Genomic DNA, 24536 nt, shown 5'->3' on the forward strand with positions numbered 1-24536 from the left:
CTGGCTGGGCACAAAATCATGAGCCATTCACAGCCTTGTAAATACAAACAGCAATTCTTTATTCCCAAACTCTCACCGGCACTCTACACGCACGTTCTAGGAAATCCACCGGCACTCTACATGCATGTTCTGGGGAAAAATCCACACCTCCACTGGGCTCTGCATCCCAAAATACTCTCTGAATCCCATTAGAACTCAAGGGGAACTCAAGGAGCGGGGTGTACCTGAGGCAGCAGGATACACCCTAAACCTGGACCCACCCTAATCCAGCAGGATCCTCCCTAAACCCGGATCCATCCTGGTCCTTGAGCAGGGTCACCTTTCATGCAATGTCATTGCAAATGACCAGGGTCCAAGAGAAGCCCATTTCCACAATGGAGAGTCCTCCCTCTAAGCAACATGGGGTAGGCTGACAAGGAAATTTCCATGCGTCATTCTTACTTAGCTATGGCTCTCAGCAAACTAATTTAAATATTAATCTCATCCAAAGACACCTTCACAGAAACACCCAGAATAATATTTGACCAAATAGCTGGACAACTATGGTTGAGTGAAGTCACACATAAATTTAACCATCCCAATTTATCAATTTATGCATTTATTCTATGTATTGGTAATGGTCTCAGTTAGCTCTGCTAAGAAAGCATCAGTTCCCTATACTGATCCCATTTCCCCTCTCCCTTCCTTCATGATCTAGGTGCACTGATTCCATTTTATACTTTAATCCTTACATTGATTAACATTAGAACGTGGCATACTCTGACTTCTTTCTTGCTCTGTCACCTTTAGCTTATGTTAACATCATGCTACACACCACTGCACTAATCCTGTCTCTCCACCTCCTGACACCTGTCAGCTGAATTATCACCTGCATATTGTCAGGGCTTATAACATTTGCATCTCATTTTGGAAGTCTACTTTACATTTTAGTGTTTATGGTAAAGTTAGGAACCAAGGCCCTTAATGATATAGTCACATGATCATAATTTTTGTAAAATTTGCAAAGTAAAAAAATTGTTGACCACTATTAGGCAAAGATGCTGCCTCTTTCTAACCCTAATTTACCTATGGTTTGAATATGAGTAAATGTTCCCCAAAAGCATGCGTGTTAAAGTCTTGTCTGAAGATGGTGCTTTTGGGAGGTGGTAGAACCTTGTGGGAGGCCCTTTGGTGATTAGGGACATGCTCTCAAACAGGATTGCTGGATCCAGTCTTAATTCTTTTTTCTGCTTCACAGCATATGATGAAAGCAATTTGTTTTACCATACACTCCCACCATGATGTGCCACCCTTACCAGAGATCCAAAGTGATGGGGCCACCCAATCTTGGATTGGAACCTCCAGAATCAGGAACAAACTAAACATTTTCTCTTAAAAAAGTTCTTTAAGTAACACTAAATTGACTAAAACTAAATTGATACAACCTCTATTATTTTCCCTCTGATGTGAGGTAGCACTGCATAAGAATAAGATAATGGAGATACTTGAAGGTAGATTTTGTTTGGATTTAGTAGGACGTGTGTGAGCTTTAGTCATTTCTGTTATTGCTAGCTACCCCATTGCAGAAATGCCTTCCAGAAATGTCATCACTCACTGTGCCAATTCACCTAGCATCATGATACAAAGATGTAGGGCCAGATACGAACATGTGCTTTTGGAAGGCACCAATGTACACAAAATTCTTCTAATCAATGATACGTAAAGATATAAATAGATCCTTTCATTTTCTTTACCTCATCTAGAGTATAAGCTCCACACTTGTAGAGGAGAAAAGATAACTAATTAATCAATTATATTAATGATTCTTCTATTAAAAAGTAAAGCAAGGGGGCTGAGGTTGTACTCAGTGGTGGAGTGCTTGCCTCCAATGTGTGAGGCACTGGGTTTGATTCTCAGCACAGCATATAAATAAATAAATTAAAGGTCCATCGACAAGTTTAAAAAAATTAAAAATAAATAAAAAAGGGAGAAGGATAGTGAGATTGAACTTTTAGGTTTAATGGTCAAGAAAATAAGGTGCCATTTCATCCACTATTGCATAATAATGATAATGAACTATGTTGTGTCAATATTTACTGGGTTAATAAATATTAATTATTTGAATGGTATACAAATAATCTTTGCTGTGATGGTGCCTACAGGATAGAGGGCTACACAGCCAATAAGCAGGCGCTGCTGTGGAGTGTATGATGGTGAGGCACTAATGGGCCACTTACTTGACTTTCACTTTCATGCCAAAACCTAAAGGATAAAGGATAGTTATCAAAAGTGAGGGGGGAGAGAGGGGAAACTGCTCCAAGTATAAAGAATAAGATGCAAATGGCCAGAGACTGCAGAGAATATGTCCTGAATAGAAAATTGAAAACACTATAGTCAAAAGCATAAGATAAAAAATGAGACTGAAGATTAAAAGCAAGATCCATTCAGATGAAAGCCTCATAAGCATTGGAAAAGATTTTGGACTTCTGAGGGGTTTTAAACAGGGTTAGTCAAGAATATAAGACTTTTTAAAATTCATCTCATTGTCATGGGGAAGGAGGTGTAGAGGAATACAATATTGAATGGAAAGACGCCAGAAGTGAAGATATTGCTATTATCTAGGGGGAAAATTATTGATGATCAAAAGTGGGCATATAGTAGTAAAGATTCATAGAAGTAGACTTGAGTGATATTTAGGAAATTAACCAATGGTAAAAAAAAATATACAAAAGGAGAGAGTAAAGTATAGTAAAAAACAATATAGAGATTTCTGGCTTGAATAACTGGTTATACCTATATGAGTGTACCTGGAGATATGGCTTCTAAAGAGGCAATTAAGTTAAAATGAGTTCATTAGGGTGATCCTTAATGTAATGTGACTGCACAGGAAGAGATTGGATCACAGGCGCACACACACACGGGGAAGACCATGAGAAGACACAACAGAAGACAGTCATCTCCAGGCCAAGAAGAGAGATCTCAAAAGAAAACACCCCCGCCAAGTCTCTGACATCAGATTTCTAGCATCTCTGAAAACAAATTTCTTTTATTTAAGCAACACTAATTGTACTTTCTTACAGCAAATGGACACACTGTCCTTCATTGGGAAAAGCAATAAAAAAAAGGAAGGTGTGTGGGAACTGCAGGCCCCCAGGGATTCTGGGTAGTATAGTCTTGCCTTCTGACTCCATAGACCTCACTGTGGAAGCCTCTGAGAGATCCAGGACACATGGAAACGGGGAATCTCCAAGAATTCTAGGTAGTGTAGTTCAGCTTTCTACCCAGCAGTTCTCACTATTGCAGATCCTGGAAACTGAAATCCATCCTGAGGATTCGGATAAGGTAGTCAAGTGTTTTTCCTTCATGCCCCTACTGCAAGCTGTTTTTAAACCTAGACTAGACAGCACTGACTGCAAAAGGACACACTTCAAGAAGCCACACATCTAGATGCCAGAACCTATCAAAATACTCTCTAGACTTGCATTTAAAATGTGAAACTGTAAAATGCTAGAAGATGTGCATGACCACATGTTTCATGATGAGGTTTTAAATACAGCCCCACAAAAAAATCCACAAAAGCTGGGGATGTGGTTCAGTAGTTAAGCACCCCTAGGTTCAATCCCTGCTACCAAACAAATAATAACAACAACAAATCCATGAAAGAAAAACCTGATAACATAGACTGTATTAAATTACTCTGTAAAAAATCATATAAGGAAATAAAAAGAGAGGTCAAAGACTGGGGGAAACTTTGGAAAAGTATATGTCTAAAACAAACTTGTATACCACATATAGTAAGACTCAACAATAAGACAACATAATGGGTAAAGATCTGAAAAGACAACTGACAAGAAAGATATGAGATGGCAAAGAAGCAAAGAAATGATTCTTAGTTTGTGCTTTCCTCATGACAGGTGATGCTAAGACCCCAAGGTGCACTGCACACCTTCTAAGCTGCTAAGGTCTTTACTAAGTGTAGTATCAACCATGAGGATGATGAGCAGCCACAGGTACTCTTGTGCATTGCTGGTAGTGAGCACACAACAGCTCACCACTATCAAAAAACTGACTATTTTCCCCAAAGTTAGACATGGTGTCACCACCATGTTCCTAAAAATATAGACAACTGCCTCAAAAATGTATATCTAGGTCACAGCATGTAATTACATACAGTAGTTCTATTCACAATGCCCAATGCCTTAAGCAATCAGGATGCACTTCAATGGGTGAACAAACAGCATAACTGCTAGGAATCCATGCCATGGAGGCCCTGGTGTCTCTGAGCTCCCCCAGGTCTCTACTCTAGTCTGGACTATGGACTGCCCTGACCTTTGCACACCTCACAGAGGGAAAAGTGAATTCTGAGTAGAAACACCTGTATATGCAGCTGATAAACTCAGGCTCAGTATGCAGTTGTTGCATATGGAAAGAGATTTAAAAGTTTTGGATGTGGATGGTAAACTCAGAGAAATGCAAGCACAAAAACCCAGGCCTGCATCTTTGTCCATAGGAGCTTCCTGGGGAACAACAGGCAAACATTGAGGCAACTACAGGATCCCCACAGAACCACATCTAGGGGAGAACCTGGAGGTGAGTGCCATTAGGGCCTCTGTGACCCACCTCTGATTAGCTTAGAGGACATTATGCTACAGCTTCATACCCCCATCCCAACTTTTAATTTCATCTCTTTCCACAGGTTGCAAATGCATCCTGAGCTTAGATTCTGTTGATTTATTAGCTTGTTTAGTGTTGCAGAGAGAGCTGTGCCACTACCTAGTCCTGATGCACAACCTCTGAAATTCACTGTTCTAGTTATTCAACATACATTTGCATATTTTAGCTAAAATAGAGCACATCATCCCATGTTTTGATCGAAAAGGATGATGCTATGGCTTGAATATTTTCCACCCATATTTTATGTCCCCAAAGCCCTGGAGCCCAGAAAGTCCAGGGCTGAACAAACCACCCCTTATATTCTCTTTCAGCTCCCCTCTTGCCATCCACACTCTGGAACAGACAAAATATCGCTTTTAATCTCAGCAGGGAGAGTCCCTCAGGAATGTACAGTAGATGATACTCCACTTGGTCATGGTGTCTCACCTGTGCCCACTGGGCCCAGCTGGCCCTTCAGGGGAGTGAGCACAGAACAAGCTGTGAGCCGCACCCATAAGAGTGGTGCAAGACAAAGTCAGATGGGTGGAAGGGAAGGGGGCTGGCTGTCAGTATACTGAGAGTAGACAACTTTCCCCATAGGGGCTGAGCACAGGGACTAAGGAGAGAACTCCTGCCTCCATCCAGATGACCTCTGGACACTGCAAAGTTACCCCTTCCCAGGAGGTCCTTTCCTACCTAGTCAAGGGTCAGCTGCAGGCACTTTAATCCATTTTCCTCAAAATGGACATGATGAGGTCAGATGATGAAGTTCCAGGGTTCTGGAAATTTCAGGACAAAACCCACTGCCTGTCTAACATAGGAAGCAAAAGGACCTTGAGGTCACTCAGTCCCTGTCTCTAATTGACCAGTTCCTCACAGGCTTCACCCCCTACTAAAACTCTAGACCCTCCCATCTTCAGGAAAGGCCACAGGCTGAGGCTGGGATGAGCCCAGGGTTCTGAATGTTTCCTGAGAGGGCTGAGAGCTGCCACACCCTATACCAGCCTAAAACACAGTAGTCACTCCTTCTGCCCTGACTCTGGGAGAGACTTCCTGGTGGGGTCACAGGGGCCCAGTGCAGCTGTGGAAAGCAGGCAGAGAGCTTTCCCCCAACTCCACACACCCTGCTGAGCTCAAGGATCCTGGGAGGCCAGGACTAGTGCCCTCCTCTTCCTCCAGGCTTAAGGATTACCTGGGGCATGCCAGGACATAGGTGAGAAGTGTGATGGCCTCCCAGAGGGTAAACTCTGAGGCTCCTTGTAGGGTGTTGACACAGTTCTGGGTCAGCTATGGTCTCAGAAAACAGGTTCAGCACTCACTCCAGGGCAAGTAGAGATCCTGTATCCAAATAGTCACATTCTGAGCTACTGAGTTAGGATTTCAACATATGTACTGTGAGCCTGGAGTTAGCCCATCACACAGATTGGGCTCATTCCTCTCCAAACACTGGGCCACTGTGAGAAGTCACATGAACCAAGCCATGTGAAAATTGCTTAATCTATATCAAAATGGTAAGGCCATTTTGAATTATGCCAATACTGTGAGATTTTAATCAATACCAATCCAATAAGGCAAATTTAATCCATACCAAACCAGTAAGGCCACTTTAATCTATACAAATCTGGTAAGGCAACTTTAATCTATAATTGAACCTATAATCCTGTGAGGACTTTTTACTCAACACCAGTCCTGGGAGGATAATCCCATTGACAGGAGTCCTTTCATCAAGACAATATGGGGAGGACATTTCCCCTGTACGTGGTTGAACTGTTCTGTTCTAACTTCTCAGGATAATAGCAACATATGTCCAATTAGTATGTGATAATTAGGAATAAAATTACTTTTATAAGTTAAATCAAAAAACTCACTTAGGATGTTAAGAAAAAGACAAACTTGGGATGGGGTAGTGGCTCAGTGGTAGAGCCCTTGCCTAGCATGCATGAGGGACTGAGTTTGATCATCAACATCATCACATTTAAAAAAAATTAAACAAACAAAGTAATGTATTGTGTCCATCTGCAACTAAAGATCTGGGGAGGAAAAACAGACTTAAGGGGAAACAATCCTCCCCAAAATAGGAAAGAGAATCTCAGATAGCAGCAGTGGACTTGACTGCTGCCACCCTCTGAAAACTAAGTCAGAGTTACCTGTCTTCTACACTGTCAGCAGCTACACAGATGGTTCCTAAGCAAAGGAAACAGGACTGCCCACACCCTGGCTAGCTCATAGCTGGCAAGGTTGCTGTGCTTAGCCAGGCCTGCCTATGAAACCTTCTCTCCAAGCATTTTTTTTCCTGGTCTAAAGGGCAGGCTGGGTGGGGCTCCTTTCACAGGGAGTACTCAGGGACCCCATAATCTAATGCAATGGTTGTGCTTTGCAAAGAGTGAGTCTCTGATTTGCTATAGTCCACAATGTGGAATAATTCTCCTCCTCCTCCTCCTCCTTCACTCCTTTTTTTTTATCTTCTTTCACTTTCTCTTACTGTTCCTCCTCCTTCTCTTCTGTTCCTTCCATCCTATGACTTTTTACTTTTCTTTCCTCCTCTTCCTTGTCTTCTTTCCCTGCCTCCTCCTTTCCCTCCACCTCATTCATTTTCTCTTAGAAGTGAAATGAGAGGAAGAATCCATTGTGCTTTATGTCTATGAGTGTGGACACCAGACATTACCCTGGGATTTCTTCTGCCAGTTCACCTCTTTTTTGACCTCTGGTTGCTTCCCTAAGGAGCTGTGCCAGGCACACTAATGAAACTGGCATTGAGAAGAGAATTTGCTGTCAGTGCTCAGCGATGCAGGATAATCAGAGGAATGACATTCTTCCTGGGGGCAAGGCCTTCCAGAGGCTTCTTCAGGTCTTACTCCCAAGCTCTGAGGCTGGTGGGTGTCCCGATGGCTATACTTTCAAGGAACCAAGGTGCCCATTACTGCTCTTGAGAGGCCTCTGGCCTCACACCACTTACCAGCAATGTCCTTAGCATAGAAGGGCCCATTGTTAGTGGTTGAGGATCTGACATGTCCTTGAGACCACAGATCCTGGGCACCCAACACACCATTCCCCTGCATCTATTCTACCCCCACCTCAGACAGATTCGTCTTTTTTCCACAGAGCAACCTCTACAGTGAGGATGGCTTTGGGTTGGCAACACACAGCACAATATACTGTCCTGTCCTCCTGTCTTCCATGTTTCTCTCCGCTCCTAAGTCATCTGTCTCCATTCTGCATCCCTGCCCCATGAGGGCCTGGGTGGCCCTCAGGGACTTCTCTTAGGAAAGCAGGCATCCATGATGTCCAAATCACTTCAACTCCCCAGAGTCCTATGAAATAGCCATCAGCCATATGAAATTATTTTCATTCTAAATAATTAAAACCAAAAGTCTATTTCTAAGTCTCCCCAGCCACAATTCACAAGCTCAATGGCCACATGGAATAGACACTATCCAGAAACCAAAGCATGCTGGGCTAACTCTGCCCAAGACCTAAAAAGACAAATTCTCTAAAAATTGTCATTTCCTCTGACAAAATATTTGACCCTTACCGAGATGAGGTTTGTGCTTCTCCATCACTGCCACTCAGCTCCTGAGGTTGCACGGATTTTGCACATTCATAAATAAGTGGTTGACAAAACAAAATATCACAATGACTCATTCTCAAAAATTCAGCTTAATGAAAAAATTTACATAGACTTCTGTCTATGAGAATTTAAGCATATTCATAGATTTACTACTACTTTAAAGGGGATATATTTCTAAAAAAAATCTGAAAGGCATTTAAATGTACTTGTGTCACTCTAGAATTTTGAAATTCAAAAAGGCCTTGAGATATGCTTTAAAGATCTAAGGTCAAACAGATCAGATTGGTGGAACTGAATTCTCACTAAGTGGAAATGGAAATTCAGGAAATTCAGTATTGGGGGTGGAGTGTCATCCTCTTGCACTTTAGCTGACCAAAGTCAGAGGTACTCAGCATGTGCACAAATAATCACCTCAGGGAGCAGAGCCTAGGGGCTCAGGCTGTAATGCAAGAGGCTGCTGACAGCCCATATAATCATATATGATGCAAAATTCTAGGCAGAGTTGGGGAGAAATCACTTTGAGTAATCTTAGAGTGTGGAAGATGAGATGGAGTTACATTACTCTAAACAGAATGACAGGACTAGAGCTACTCAGAGCTCCCAGATAACACTTTGGGTTATCCATCTTCAGGGAAGTTTCCAAGAGGGGCTGTCCTCAGGATTGATTGGAAAGCCAGGAAGAGGTGCTGAGGGTAGAAGAAGAGGTGAGGAAAATTCAGGGACAAAACTGGGGGAAGGATTATGGAGAGTCAGAGACAGGTGGTCAGAAAGGTCAAGCTGCCACTGCACTTTGCTCCACATTATATGGAAAGATCTCCCAGTACACAGGCAGGATAGCCACCTACATGTGGGGTAGGTAGCCCCAACACAGGGCTTTCCAGAGTCTGACAACCAGTGTGGTCAGGGCTGGTACCCTCTGAGGCTTCTCTCTGAGCTTGCAGATGGCCTCCCTCCCTATGTCCTTATATTGGTACCTCTGGGAATCTGTGCCCAGTTTTCTCAGCTCTAAGGACACTGCTTGCATCTGAATGGAGCCACCAGAAAGCCTCATTAAATTTAATAATCACTAAAAAAAAAACCCTGTCTCCAAATACGGGCGTATCATGAGCTACTCGATTAGGACTTCAAAATAAGAATTGTGAGGGGCTAGGAATCAACCCTTCACACAGACAGGGCTCATTCCACTTCAAACAAAAGGCTACTGCAAGAAGTGATGCAATCCTATCCCTGTGAAGACAGCTTAATCAATACCAATGTAGAAAGATCATTTATATATGCACAAGCCTGTGAGGACAGTTTAATCAATATGAATCCTGTGAGGCCACATTAATCTAAACCAATCCTATAAAGACACGTTAATCTTTACAAATCCAATAAGGACATGTTAATCTATGCCAATCTAGTAAGGCCACTTTAATTTGTCCCAACCCTTTGAGGACTTTTTAATCACCACCAGTCCTGTGAGGACAGTTTCATCTACATGAGTCCCTACACTAAGGCAAAGAGTGGAGGTCTTTGACCCTGTACATGTTGATTGAACTCTACTGCTCTAACTCCTTTGGATAACACCAACATATGTCCAATTACTATGGGATAATTAGTAATAATAATGCTTTTACAAACTAAATTTTAAAACATTAAGAAAAAGAAAGACAGGAGGAGAAGAAAATCCTCTTCAGGATAGGAAAGAAAGTAGCAGTGGCCTTGACTGCTGCTACCCTCTGAAAATTTGGAGTTGAGGGCATGGGCCTGCTAAGCTGCCCAGTAGCTCCTCAGATGGTCCCTAAAACGAAGGATCCAGGTCTAGCACTACACCGAGGCTGGCTCATGGCTGGTGGAGGGTGCTGTGCCTGGCTAAGCCTGGTCATTCTGCTTTGTTTTCCTGGTCCAAAAGGCTGGCTGGATGGGGCTGCTTCCACAAAGAGCACTCAGGAACCTCATGTTCTTATTCAATGGTGGTGCCTCCCAATTATCAGGTTTCCCTGACTTGCTTTCATCCACAACGGTTCTTTTGTTAAAACATGAATTCTTAAAATAATTCTCTTTGCTTAAAAGGAAAAATACAATTTTGGGTAAAAAATAAATTTTGAGGGAACTGTGTCCTGGCAAAGCAGCTGTAGTTTCACCATGGTGCTAGATGTCTGTGTGGACTTTATTCTTACCTCCTTCTCTACCTCTTTATAGTATTCTGTTTGAGAAGAATGAGGAAGCTGTTTTCACCAGTTTCACACTTGCTTCCTGTTGGTGGAAATGTAAATTGGTACAATCATAATGGGAAGCAGTACGGAGGTTCCTCAAGAAATTAAAAACAGGCCTATTATACGACCCAGCATTCCCACTTATGCTCAAGTCAAAACATCATGTTACCTGCCTTAAATATACACAACTTTTACTTGTGATTTACACATGAATTAAGCTGGAGAACAGAAAGTTGGTAGAGAAGCAATAAAACAATGCATGATTGGAATACTTCCATGCAGAAATCTCTGAACAGAAATGGAGAAGGTCCTGCTGCTTTTAGACCTTCCAGGTGTCTTGTCCCTCATCCTGAGACTTGGTGGAGAACTCCTCTGTTTCTGAAAAAAATCTCTGGTCCCAGGCATTGATGGATGCCTGCAGCTTTGGTTCAGCTGGAAGCCAACTTTGAGTCTTTGGGAGTCTTAATGAAGATACCAAAGTAAGAAAATAAAACTTCCCAGATGGTCTTCTGTCTAAGTATTTTTGGAAATGTAAGGAGATAAAAATCTGAGCTCTATATAGCCCTGGATGGATTCTGGGAAATATCACCCAAAGGAGATGCAGTAACCTAACCTAGAAACAGCAAGGCCAATGTGTTCCATTCTCAAGTCTGACATCTCTTCTGAGATAATGTCCCTTCTTCCTTAACAAATATCCTTTTCTTTACTGTCTTTTCAATACTTTGGTCATTAAGTCACACATGGTGGAGATAGCATTCCAACGGAATACAAAAAATGTTTTATTCAGCTTTTTTTGCTGCTGTGATTAAAGGACCTGACCAACACGATTATAGAAGAGGAAAAGCTTATTCAGAAGCTCATGGTTTTAAAGGTCTTAGTTCATAGAAGGCTGGCTCTATTTCCCAGGAGGCAAAGTGAAGCTGAACATCATGATGGGAGAGTGTGGCAGAGGGAAACAGCTCACATCATGGTGATCAGAAAGCAAAGAGATAGACTCCACCTTCCAGATATAAATAGACACTAAATCCTTGCCCTAATTCCCACCTCCTGTAGACATACCCTACCAGTTCAGTTATCACTCAGGTAATCCCTAGCAGGGGATAAAATCATTGATTGAGTTAAGACTCTTACCACCCAATCATTTCTGAACCTTCTTGCATTGTTCCACATGTGAGCTGGGGGACACCTCACATCCAAACCATGACAAAAGATGAATGACAAGCACCTGGAGATGAGGTGATAAGTTATTCTTGGGAATTAAACTATCTCACTTATACGTGATGCTTGAGGCAGCAAACCTACAAGGAATTTACCTAGATAAAAGAATCCCATGAATACAAATGACCATACAGTCAACCTGAGTTGAGTCAGGCACTACAGAAAAGTTTAACCTCATTTAATCTTCCTATCAACCTCAACATGAAGGGAGTATCAATAAATTCATTTTCCACATGGGAGAAGAGGGCCAAGTGGAAATTAAGAAATGAAAATGTGGTCCCACAGAGGTCACCATTAGCAAAGCACATACTAACGCTAATAAAGAGAGTCATTTTGATATCTTCCGTCTCCCTTCTTCATTTAGGAAAAGCAAATCTGGAGGTAGCAGATGAGGGCCTCTGAGGCATGGGATAGTTGCTCTCTCCTCTGAATGATGGGACAATTGTCAGGCTCAGCATAACCTGAACAAGATATCCATGACCTCCCATCTCGCTTTCTTTTATAAACCCATGAACCAAAAAGCATCTGCAGTCTGTGTGGAGGAGACAGAATCAACCAGGAGACTACTGCCCAAAGTCCAGATGAGAGATGGCAGAGGTGGTGCTTATTTGAAGAGTTTTGTTATGAGGAGAGATGAGATGTGATTCTGTGGGTTTGGACTTCAAGGACTGCTGGCTTATGTTGGACTCAAGAATAAAGTTTGAAACTTGCTAGATTTGGATGCCTATTTGAAAGCCAGAGAAGTACTCAGTAAGAAGGTGGGTATGGAACACTGAGGTAGAGGTGAGATACTCCCATGTAAACTTGAGAATGATTAGCACATGTCTGGTATTTAAAGGCCCAGAGTGGAAGAGATGATTTGGAAAGTGTTGATTTTAAAAAGTGTATAGGAGAAAAAATAGGAGAGTATTGTGAAGAAGCTAATTTAAGAACAAAATTGTTTTTACAGGAGTGAATGAATTATAGGAGTGTACTGTATTTTTCATTGCAGGTAGTAGAACTGCCCAGAGATTTTGATAACGTCATATAATTTGCAATGACCTTAGGCAAATTATGTTAGTTGACAGAAATAATCAGGATTGATTTTCAGCTTTTCTAATGCTTTTCTTGACTGTCAAATATTTTGAGTTGGCCATAGTAGCTTTTCCTGTTTCAATTTTATGGCCACATTTAATTTTCAGAACATTTTCTAAATCTCAAAATGTGCTAACCATTGGAGGGTGTTAACATTGAACAATGAGGAAATAAAGGAAGGATTATATATTATATATTCAAAACTTCAGAAAGCCATTGCAATCTTGAGTTTGTTAAAATTGACTCAGGGTGGATATAGTGCCCTGGCAACCCCTAAGAGGGTTCTGGTGTGATCACATGATTGTCTTCAATCTATGTTGAGTGACTGAGTTAACCCCAGGCAGGCCTACCTAGTTAGGTTGAACAGCTTCTTCCCTTGAAAGGGACCCTGGAAGAAGAATGAGCCCTCTCTCCCCTGGAATTGGCCATTTCCCTTTTTATAGCCCTCTCATTTTCTTTTCCCAGATATCTCTGCTCCCAACTAGAACAGATACCCGATGAGTGAAGAGCAGTCTAAAAGACTCCACCAGTTGATAATAGCATTTAGAGAAGAATAATGTGTATCCTCTTTGGGAAGAAAACCAGGTTGGTGTTTGGCAGATAATAGCTGCATGACAAATGGCTATGGATTACTAATCCAATAACCTTTTTTTTGCAAACCAAATGTACTTGCAGCTTGAAAACTGATTCCTGCACTCAAGCATCCATCTGAATTGAAACCAAGAAGGTTCAAGAATGGTAACAGTTGAGTGAAGGACATACTCCCCCACTTCACATCCATTTCTTCTTTGGGCTAATAACTAATCTGGATTTATATACTTCACTACATACATGGGCATGGGCCCGAGAGTATCCATTTTCTAAAACTAAAGCACCCCATAATATTTATCACATCCAATTTTTATGAAAAATCGAGATTTTATTCTTTTAGTTATTGAAGAGAGGAGAAATTCTTTAACTCTGGAAACTTCTATATAATTCTACCAGGATTTGGGGATATAGCTGTGCCAGTTACTTGCAGAAGATGTCCATATTTCACAACATATGCCTTAAGGGGAATAGAAATTAGCCTAAATATTAAGAGCCTTTATGTGGTTTTAGGCCTGAGATTTTTTACTTTGCTTTTGCATCCAGTTTAGGTATCCTAACCCATTATAAAAATTGGGGAGAATGACCAATATAATTAAATTTGTCAAAGAGTTTCCACTATAAGCTTTGATTTGAGGACTCTTGAGAATTTTTAAATAATTCCCCTTTGGTTAAAATTTTCCATTTTCAGTTTTTGCCCAAAGGTAATTTCTTTGTTTTTGTTTGATTTGGAAAAAATTGAGGGAATTTAACAGTGAGGGTTTGAATATATTTATTTATGATTAATTTTGATGAATACTTTTATAAAGTATATTCTAAATGATGTAAATTTCCTGAATTTAAAATTACAAACTTGGAAAGTGAAATGATCATTAGAAAATTTTAAACTATAGTAAATAATTGTAATGAACATTTGACTTAAGAATGATCATACACACACAGATGCATAATTTTATATTAAATATAGAGAATTTAGGTCAAATGAATTTCTACTCACATTCTGTCTTTCACCTACAAAATCTGAAGAATGTACGTTCCTGAATTTAATTAAAATTCCATAAGAGAAAATTCAACCTTATTCTGTCAATTTCCCTATCTCATTATATTAGAGTAAGGAAAATAATCTCTTCCTCTCAAATATTAGTTTTTGATTTTTGATTAAAAAACAAAAACAAAAACCTGTCCTCCCTGCATGCTTCCACCAAAGTAAATTTCAGTAGTGGAGATAAGCGTTTTTTGTTTGTTTCTTGTTTTTTAATGAATCTATAAAGATGTCAGTTCCTATATATAAAGATCCTGTATTTTGTCATCCCTATCTTACAATGAGGAAAATCAGATTACAACTAACAAACTCCAATAATTTTTCTTACACACATCATAAAAACAAATTTCCAGGGCAAACTGCCTCCCCCAAATCTGAAAAAGCCAGGGATTCAGAGAGTCCCAACAGAGACTTTGTTGCCCAAGATCTGAAGCAGAGGTCACTATAGCCAGAAACTGGTGGAGAGATTTCAGTAGCAACTTTGAGAAACTGCTAGAGGCTTAGTGTGAACTATCAGGAGATGACTAACTCCTGGGAGCTGCAGCCTGAAGGTTTGGGGTTGTACCTCTATGTTTTCTATGAGGTTCTCATGGTAAATATCCAAGAAGATCCCTTCATGGTTCTAACAGGAAAATATTTTGAAAAAAATCCTTGTACTCTAGAGTGTTCTCCCTAACAGTCTACTCTTCGGGGACTGGAATGGCAGGGGGTTGGTTAGAACAGAACAGAAAATGGAAAAACTGTCCTTGCCACAAAATCTCAGGTAGAAGAGGAGCACACTCTCCATTCATCCCCTTTGACATTACTATTGCACTTTACAGAAGAAAAAATAGTGTGAAGGTCAGATTTCATGGATATGGACACACTCATGACTGGCACTTAGTTTTGAGATTAAGGATTCATTACCATCACAACAACAGAGCTCTAGTATAGTGGGCTACAACTTAAGTTATTGAAAGATCCAGACTCCCTGAACAAGAATATTCAAAAGAGGTCAAAATCAAGACAGGATACAAAGGTAAGAACCAGGAAGTAACTTAAACTCCTTGCATGGTCAGCGAACAAAACTATATAAATTCCAAGCCTGAGAAAGACTAGCAACAATTTTCACACTATCTGCCTTATGTACATTAAATCTATTAATAAGTGTTCATCATTCAATGAAAAAATGTATAATAAGGATTAAGACAAGAAATAAATAACAGTGTGAAGAGAAGAAGCAAGTAGCAGAACCAGATTCAGATACATCAAAGCCTCTAGTATAAAAGGCAGAGAACAGAAATGCAAAAACAGAGCATGGAGATGTGAACTCAGAAATTGTTATGGTTTGGATGTGAGGTGTCCTCCAAAAGCTCATGTGAGAGACAATGCAAGAAGGAAATGATTGGGATATGAGAGCCTTAACCCAATCCATGGATTAGGGATTACCTGGGTGGTAACTGAAGGCAGGTAGGGAACGAATGGAGTAGGTCCCTGGGGACATGTCTGTGGGATATTATTTTGTATCTGGCTACCGACATTCCTCTGCTTTCATCATGTGAGCTACTTCACTCTGCCACACTCTTCTGCTATGATGTCCTGCCTCACCTCAAGACCTGAGGAATGGAGCCAGCTGTCCCTGGACTGAGTGCTCTGAGACAGTGAGCCCCCAAATCTACTAATTGTTCTTGTAATCTTTTGGTCATAGCTGCAAAACTGCTGACTAAATCAGATCTCAAAAATTCTCCCTCTCTCTCTCTTTCTTATATATAAGCAGAGATGAACTCCAGCAGCCAGATACAATATCAAAAACTTTTCACCTACATATATCCACCTCAAACTACAGAAAACAAAAGACAAGGAGAAAATCTTGAAAGAAGTCTAATGGAAAAAATACTGCACCTATGGACAAGCAAAGTTAAGAATTATAGGGACTGGAGTATAGTTAAGAATTATAGCTCACTGGGGGATAGAATACGTGCCTAGCATATCTGAGGCCCTGGGTTTGACCCTCAGCATAACTAAAAAGAACCAGATGAATTATTTCAACTTATTTCTTCTTTCCTCTAAAATTATATGCAAGCAAATAAAGAGTACAGTGAAACATCTAAAGTGTTGCAAGAAATCCAAATTAGAATTTCATATCTACAGTTAAACAAAACCTTCCCACTGTGTACAGTGACTTTCTTCAAAATATTGAATAATGGATTAGGATTTAAAAAACAATACTGTTACATCAAAGAAGCTATATGTACCACTCATATGATGTATGAAAATGACACTTTATATCTGAGATTTTTCTGGTAAACACCCACAAACCTGACTTAATCATGGGAATATAGCAAGAAAATACCAGTTAATATAAATATTATTTCAAAATGTCAATTATGAACTCTTAATACATAAAAATGTATAGATCTGTACTGTTCAATATAGTTACTTCTGGCCACATATGATAATTGAATGCTTGAAGTGTGACTAGTATGAGTTAAGATGCAAAATAAACCACAGGTACCAAAGAATTAATATAAAAGAAGGGATATAGTTACTCATTAAACACCGATTATGTACTGAAATAATAATTTTTATATTTGAGTCAAATTACATTATTAAAATTAAATTTGTTGATATTTATTATTTACTTTAAAATGTTTAATCAGCACATAAATCTATATATATTCAAGTATGCAAAACGATTGTATGTATACACATATGTGCACATATCATGTATATATCATGTATTGATCACCATGGTCAAATTAATTAATATAGCCATTACCACTCATAGTTACTATGATTTCCAGCATTTTATACATAGTAATTGGAACATTTCAAATTACATATTGTCCATGTTCCATCATGGAACATATCTATTTGATAGCTTTATATCTAACTTATAAATCTTAATTTTCTTTACCATGTTCATCAGATCTTTATAGAAATCTCATAAAGCATCAATCAGTATAAATGTAAAAAATATCAATACCTTAAGCATACCATATTCAAACTGTGGATAACCAAATAAAGAAAAATAAATTGAAAGAAGTTCTATTAAAAAAAAAAAAACACCTTAGCTCTTAGGAGCAAGCATGGAATTTATCAGACATTGCTAAGAAACCTTACAAATAAAAAAACGCAACAACATATTTAAAGCATTGAAATATAAAAACCACCCACTTAAAATTCTGTATTCAGTAAAATTATCCTTCAAATGTGAAGCAGAGATCAAGACTTTATCAACAAAAATTGAGGTACTCTGACAGTATACCTTGCCCTGCAAGAAGAATTAAAAGCAATGCCTCAGAGGAAAAGAAAATATCACAGCTCAGAAAACAGATCTACATATAGATATGATGAATATTAGACAAAGTGAAAGAAAAATGCAAAAATAATTTTTTTCTTATTTTTAATTAGTCTGACTCCATTGTGCTAATACTAATTAGCTGTATTTAATTCACATATATACAATGATACATTTTTCTCTCCAGCTCACATGAAACACCAACCAAATCAAACCACATTCTGGACCATAAAATACACCTTAACATACAAGTAGAAATCACAATGCCTAATCTCAGATCACAATGAATAAACTAGAAACTGACAATAGGAAGATAGTGAAAAGCCCTGAATACTGGAAGGGTAAAAAAAAAAAAGACTTCTAAAGTGACATGAGACAAATATGAAATCAAGAGAAATTTAAAAACATTTCAAAATAATCAAAAATCAAATTACAAGTTATAAAAATTTGTGGGGAACATTAAAAACAGCAGGAAAATTGGTAATGTTGAATGTGTATATTAAAGAAGATCTGAAATCAATAACCTAAGCTTCTCACTTAGGAAACCAGAAAAAGGATAGCAGACTAAATCTTAAATAAAAGGAAAAAAAAGAAATAATTAAAATTAGAGCAGAACTCAATGAAATTGAGATCAGGATACCGAAAGAGAAAATTAATAAAAAAAAAAATGGTCTTTTGAAAAGATAAAATTGGTAACAATCTAATCAAGGTAGCTAAAAGGAGAGAGGGAGGGGAGAGGAATCATAAATTACTAATATTGGAAATGAAAAAGAGGCCATTCCTAAATATTCTCTGAGTGTTAGAAGGATAATAAAGTAATATTATGAATAATTATGTAATCAGAAATTTGAAAACCTAAATGAAATGGAATAATTTCTTGAAAGACAAAATCTACCAAAATGCCTACTACAAAAATAAGTAGATGATCTGAATGGTACTGTATATATAAAAGAAACTGAATGAATACCAACAAAGGATTATTGTATTTTAAAGTTAAAAACAATACATTTCTCCATTTTTTCCATGTCTAACCCCTCTCCGCTATGGATCAGCATCCACTTATCAAAATATTCTGCCTTTGGGTTTTAGAGATTGACTTATTTCATTTAGCATGATATTGTCCAACTCCATCCATTTACATGCAAATGCCATAATTTTATTCTCTTTTAATGCTGAGTAACTTAAATCTTATCCAATAGAGGGCAAGATCCTGGAAAGTAAAGAAACTGCATAGCCATCTACCTTTCTCAAGTGCCACAGGTTAATTTTATCATTGAAACTATCATATCTTGGTCAGAATGGCATATCCCATTCATGAGAACCTTATGTGATAATTCAATCAAGTATTTGAAAAAAAATCCTTCATGTTCTCAGAGTAATAAACTAAATATGAGGTAAAGGAAAATGCAAAAGACACGGAAAATGATGAAATGAATAGATGAAACAAGGAGGAAAATATTAAAATTATTTCTAGCAAAATTAGTTATTGCATTAATTATTCAACGACTAAGTTCAAAGCCAAATAAGATATACTTTAACTTGTGAGGAAAAATCCTGATAAAACTAGATTTAAAATATTTGGATTAAATTTTAATCATACGGTGTTTTGTGTACAAGCACATGTAAATCAAGACCTGACAGGTTACATTTTTCAGGGGTTCTTTTTGTCTTCCCTTCATATTTTTTCCTGGTTCCTCCTGAACTTAGTACTAGCTACCCAATATTATCTTACATTAGGATCCTGAAGCCTAATTTCAGATACTTCAATGATAGATATACTGGATTTTGGGAAAAACAATTTTCACAAGACAAAAACATCGTTTAGATTTGTCAATAACAAGAACAACTACAAAGAGGAAAACCTCACTGTAAGAACGTTCAAGACTTGGGGTGGGGGGTGCTTGGGTTGTGACTCAGCTGTAGAGCCCTCACCTGGCACGTGCTAGGCCCTGGGTTCCATCTTTAGCACCGCATAAAAATAAATAAATAAAATAAGGTATTTTGTGCAGAGCAGCACACCCCAGCAACTCACCCTCGACGTCTTTTTCTTTTAAAGGTCTTCTCCCACAAACACGAAGAATCGTCTTCTTCTCTGCCGCCGCCGCCGCCTTCTCCTCTGCCCCTACCGCCGCCGCCTTCTCCTCTGCCTCTGCCCCTACCGCCGCCGCCGCCGCCGCCGCCGCCGCCTTCTCCTCTGCCGCCGCCTTCTCCTCTGCCGCCGCCGCCGCGCCTTCTCCTCTGCCGCCGCGCCTTCTCCTCTTCCGATGTGTTCTTCTGCTGTCTTCAATCTTCAGAGAAATTTGTCTGGCAAGGGGTCTTATATAGCCCTTGGGTTACTGTGATTGGCTCAAAGTTATGCTAATTAGGGTTTGAAAAGTGTACCAATGCTATTGGTCCAGACTTTGGCCAATCAGGTTTGGAAATGATCTAATGCTATTGGTCAATTCTATATTCCCACCATTCATTCATGTCTGCCCCACTTCCATTTTCTCAATGGAGGTTGAGTAGTGGGAAGTTGAGGTTGTGGACCCAGCTGCAGTGATGCATGGCATGGGCTTCTGCAGCAGGCCTCCCTTCTGTGCCAAGGCCTGGCTGCTGCAGATGACAGGTCTGATAGGTCAGGGAGCCTTTACTCCCTAGGCACTGGCTCCAGGCAGCAGCAGGGCCGCTGGAACTCTGACCCACCCAGGCCAACACCCCACCTCTCTTGCTTCTTGGCAGGGATTAGTAGACAGGCTGTGTGACTTTGTAGCCAGGGCCATCAGTGCTTAAATACACAAATAAGAGAGACTTTAATTGCAGGGGGGAAGTCCTGATATTTGGAGTTTTTATTTATGTTCTCACAAACACATCCCTAACATGAAGCCTAAAGACTAAAGATACAGTTTAATCTTTGTTTTATGAATGAAAATATGGCCTTCTAATTATATTTCTGGAGTTATGTTCTTTGTCCTAATGTTTGCTATAGATTAAAATACATTAACCAACTGTAAAGTACAAAAAACCTGAAACCATACATATATATTAATATATATATATATATATATATACATATACATATATATTTAAAAAATCAAGTTAAAATATTTGGTTGATGATTATTTGTCTTATTTTGTAAGTTGAAAAATTGGATATATAAAATTTCCACCTCTGCATGCATTTTAAAATATTTAATAAGTAGTAATTGGATAAATACTGTGTTTACACGGTTATGCCTTTATTGCTGAGATAGAAGATTAACCCAAATAGAAAAATCTCGTTTCCATATGCCCATGCTCCCCTCTTTCCAAATATCTCAAGGAAAAAAATAGGATAAAGTTAGTGTTGGACAAAAGTATTTGGGAGTACATGTGGACTGTTAGCCTAATACTGGATGCTTGAAAGGATTCCATGTTGTCCAGAAATATGGGATCCCTGAGGATCAAGAGGGACCCACTGGAGGTTGTCATTTATGAATTGTTATTTACAAAAGGTTTTAATGGAGAAAGGTGAGGAAGGTCCAGAGACCCAGGGGGAGCCTGCCCTCTGTTGGCACCTAAGGTGAGATCTCTAGGCTCTTAGCTATCATTATTATTTTTTAATTCATTTTTCTGGAGGGTCTTCCTCCATTGTGGAGCTGCACAGAACCCCCTTATACTGGTTATTTTCAACATATTAACTGCCTTTCCTTCATGAGCTGAGAGATTTGGATGATTCACAACATTAGATTATCAATTACCTGCATGAAACAGTATCATGTAAATAAAAGTCCAAAGTAAAATCAAAGACTGAGCTAGCATATGTAACAACATGTAACAAACAATAATAATCAGATATTCTCTCATGTATATAAGAAAATGACAAAACAGTAGAAAAATCGGCAAATTTCATAGTAGGTTATCTATAAGAGAGGAAATACAAATAGCAAAAAAAAAAAAAAAAACAAAAACGTAAAGGATGCTTACTTTATCTAGTAAGAAGAAAAATGCAAATTTAGACAACTGTGAAATATCTTTTATCCTTCATCAAATAGAGAGAGAATATGATCATTATCACATGTTGCTGAAGATGTTGAGAAATTCATATTCTCATGTTTCTTTATTTAAATTACTTCTGTTCCTTATTTAACAGTTTTCTTATTATCAAAATTGATATCTCTCTTTTTATCCAATTGTATTGATTGCACAGAAATCCATGTCCCTTTCTTTTTTAAAAATATTTTGTATTAATTGTTGATGAATTTTTTAATTTTATTTGTTTCTATGTGGTGCTGAGAATGGAACCCAGTGCCTCACACATGCTAGGCAAGCACTCTACCACTAAGCCACAACCCCAGCCCAATGTCCCTTTCTTTTTTGTAATAGGATTTTAATATTTATTCTGAAATATATCCCATCTTTATTGCATTAAATCCTATCAGAACTCCCAATCAAGTGTCTCTTCTTTCTTCCAGGATAAAGATTGGCATCTGATTAAAGCAAGGATACATAAGCCCTCTCCTTGGATTCTGATCTCAGTCAGAATATAAAAATATTGGGATGCTAGGAAATTGTCCATTTTTAGATTTTTATCTAAGATGCTATACATGCAAGAGACATCATTACTGTACATCACTTAGAAAATGTTATCAGTTACCCAGATAATGCTTTCTTCCCACCCACTTTAATATTTAGCGAAAGAGCTCCTTAGAGGCACATAGAAATATATTTTGGTCACAGTATCACTCTTGCAAATTAAAAAAAAAAGTAAAATAAATTGGCCAAGTTATGCCTAAATCCTCCACATTTTGTGAATTGCTTTGACTCGGTGTTATGTCTTTAACCAGTTTTGACTCATTGTTCTTAAGTTCTCTAGGTCAGAAATGAGGGGGTTAATCAAGTACTTTTAGCTTCAGTTATTTTCTTTCAAGCTACTGACATCCATTCTGCAATTTGTGTGCTTATAGTCCCCTCTTCAATATATTACTTCACTAATGTACAATGTATGCACTGTGCCTGCTTTGATGACTTTTTGAACACACTATTCTTTTTCAGTAAATATCCATTCATAAAATAATCAGGATGTTTTAATATAATTAAATCCAACATGTATGTTACCAGCTGTGTTATCTTCTTAACTGTGGTGAGGACAATATTGACATCATGACCAAGTTTTCAGGTGCTCAGATAAGATTATCCCCTGTAAAAATTCTTTCTGTCCAACACTGATTATAAAGCACCACCAACTATCAGCCAAACCCCCATTCCGTCTGGGGGTTTTAACATCTTTCATGTTAAAAGATGAAAAAATACTTAGCTTGGAATTTGTAAATATGTTTTAATCATATAATAATCATAATCACCTATAGATATTTGGTAATGCCATACTTTTTAAAATCTGAGAACTGATCTTTCAGATTTTCCTTCATTTAACACACACACACACACACACACACACACACACACACACACATATATATATATATATATATATATATATATATATATATATATATCATAGACTCTCTAAGTGCTTTACAAGGCTTATCTAGCTGTATTCTATGAAACACCATTTGAGGTAAACACAGTGAGTGTGTGTGCATGTAGTAGGATGTATAAAATATATAGTATAAATATATATTTAAAGGTACATATAAAATTGGATGGAATGAAAATTGGAGGCAACCCAAGTATCTTTTAGTGAAAGGGAAATTAATTTATGGTATGTTATAAAAACCAAGTTACAGCAAGTCTCAGTGTTCAAAGCTGCTTACAGTAACTCAAGAATGTCCATAGTGACCTTCTACAGTTAAGCAAAAAGGTAACTAGACAGCCTTTGCCCTTGGGGAAGTGGTGTCAAATACTCTCAATATCAACAAATGTCTCTGAGGCCAGGAAACTTGCCAGTGGGTCAGCCATCTGCAGAGTGCAAGCCTCCTTTACAGAGGGAACGGTTCTTAATTCCAGCTATTTCCTTGTAGACACATATCCCATTGTTAGTATATCTGTCTGATTTTTCAAGAAAAGCCATAAATCTCATACTTTACATGCAATTAATTGACAAATAGTTAAAAAGTTACATAATGCAGGTCAAAGAAAGCATGTTTGCAAGCCAACTTTGGGTTTGGATAAAGTAAGTCAAAGGCAATAATAATAATAATAATAATAATAATAATAATAATAATAATAATAATAATTATTCAGAGTACTCTTATCTCAGCCTTATTTTGAGAATACCTGGCTCCCTACAGAAAAAAAGACTACATTTCACAGATTGCCTTGGGGCTCAGACTTCATCTGGTTAATTTCAGAAATTTTCAATAAAAACAGTCAGAAAATGCCCTTTGCCTCTGCTTCTTTGCCCTTTCCTGCATTTCACTGCCTAGAACTCTCCTGGACCTTGAAGACAGACAAGACCCACACCTTGAGAGTAACAGATTGGTGACTTTGAATGAGCCCAAGTTCTTCAAGACTTTGCAGAACAAAAACTATCAAATAGGCCTCCTCTTTTGATCTTAAGAATTTTACTGGGCAAGAAATACATTGCTGTACCATTTAAATCTGCAAATGAAGCTTATTCCATCTTGGGAAGCCAATTGGAAAATCTAAATTAAAAATCTGAGGGAACTTCTGCCTCCTGTAGCATTATAGGTCGTATGTAATATGTCTTCTGAGAAACAAAAAATCTTTCATCCTTGTTAAGAAGTTCTTTTTTGCTTGTGGCCAGGCCTTCAAAGGAGCTGAAGATCATATAATCCTGTTACTCATTCTTATGAATTGCAAGAACATCTTTAATTCTTTGACTTGTATGAAGGTTTCTATAATCAAAAGCAGGAAAATGAAAAAAGTAGTGGTAGAGGCTAATAACAGACTGGGGAAAACTATAAAAACTATACACTGTGAACAGGAAATGTACTTTAAATATAAAGACAAAATGGTCAAAAATAAAGGATGCAACAAGATACACTAAAATGTGAAC

The 24536-nt window shown here is 38.5% G+C and overlaps 1 long non-coding RNA gene across 1 annotated transcript in view; it reads right to left on the reverse strand.

Moving 5' to 3' along the window:
- Positions 1-19749, reverse strand: part of LOC144366276 (uncharacterized) — a 45957-nt gene extending 26208 nt beyond the window's left edge. Inside the window, exon 1 of the long non-coding RNA XR_013425291.1 lies at positions 19633-19749. This is a non-coding gene — a long non-coding RNA (uncharacterized LOC144366276). The remainder of the gene's footprint in view (positions 1-19632) is intronic.
- Positions 19750-24536: the final 4787 nt, after the last annotated feature.

The sequence above is a fragment of the Ictidomys tridecemlineatus genome, chromosome 8, assembly GCF_052094955.1.
Source record: "Ictidomys tridecemlineatus isolate mIctTri1 chromosome 8, mIctTri1.hap1, whole genome shotgun sequence".
NCBI classification, from domain to species: domain Eukaryota; kingdom Metazoa; phylum Chordata; class Mammalia; order Rodentia; family Sciuridae; genus Ictidomys; species Ictidomys tridecemlineatus.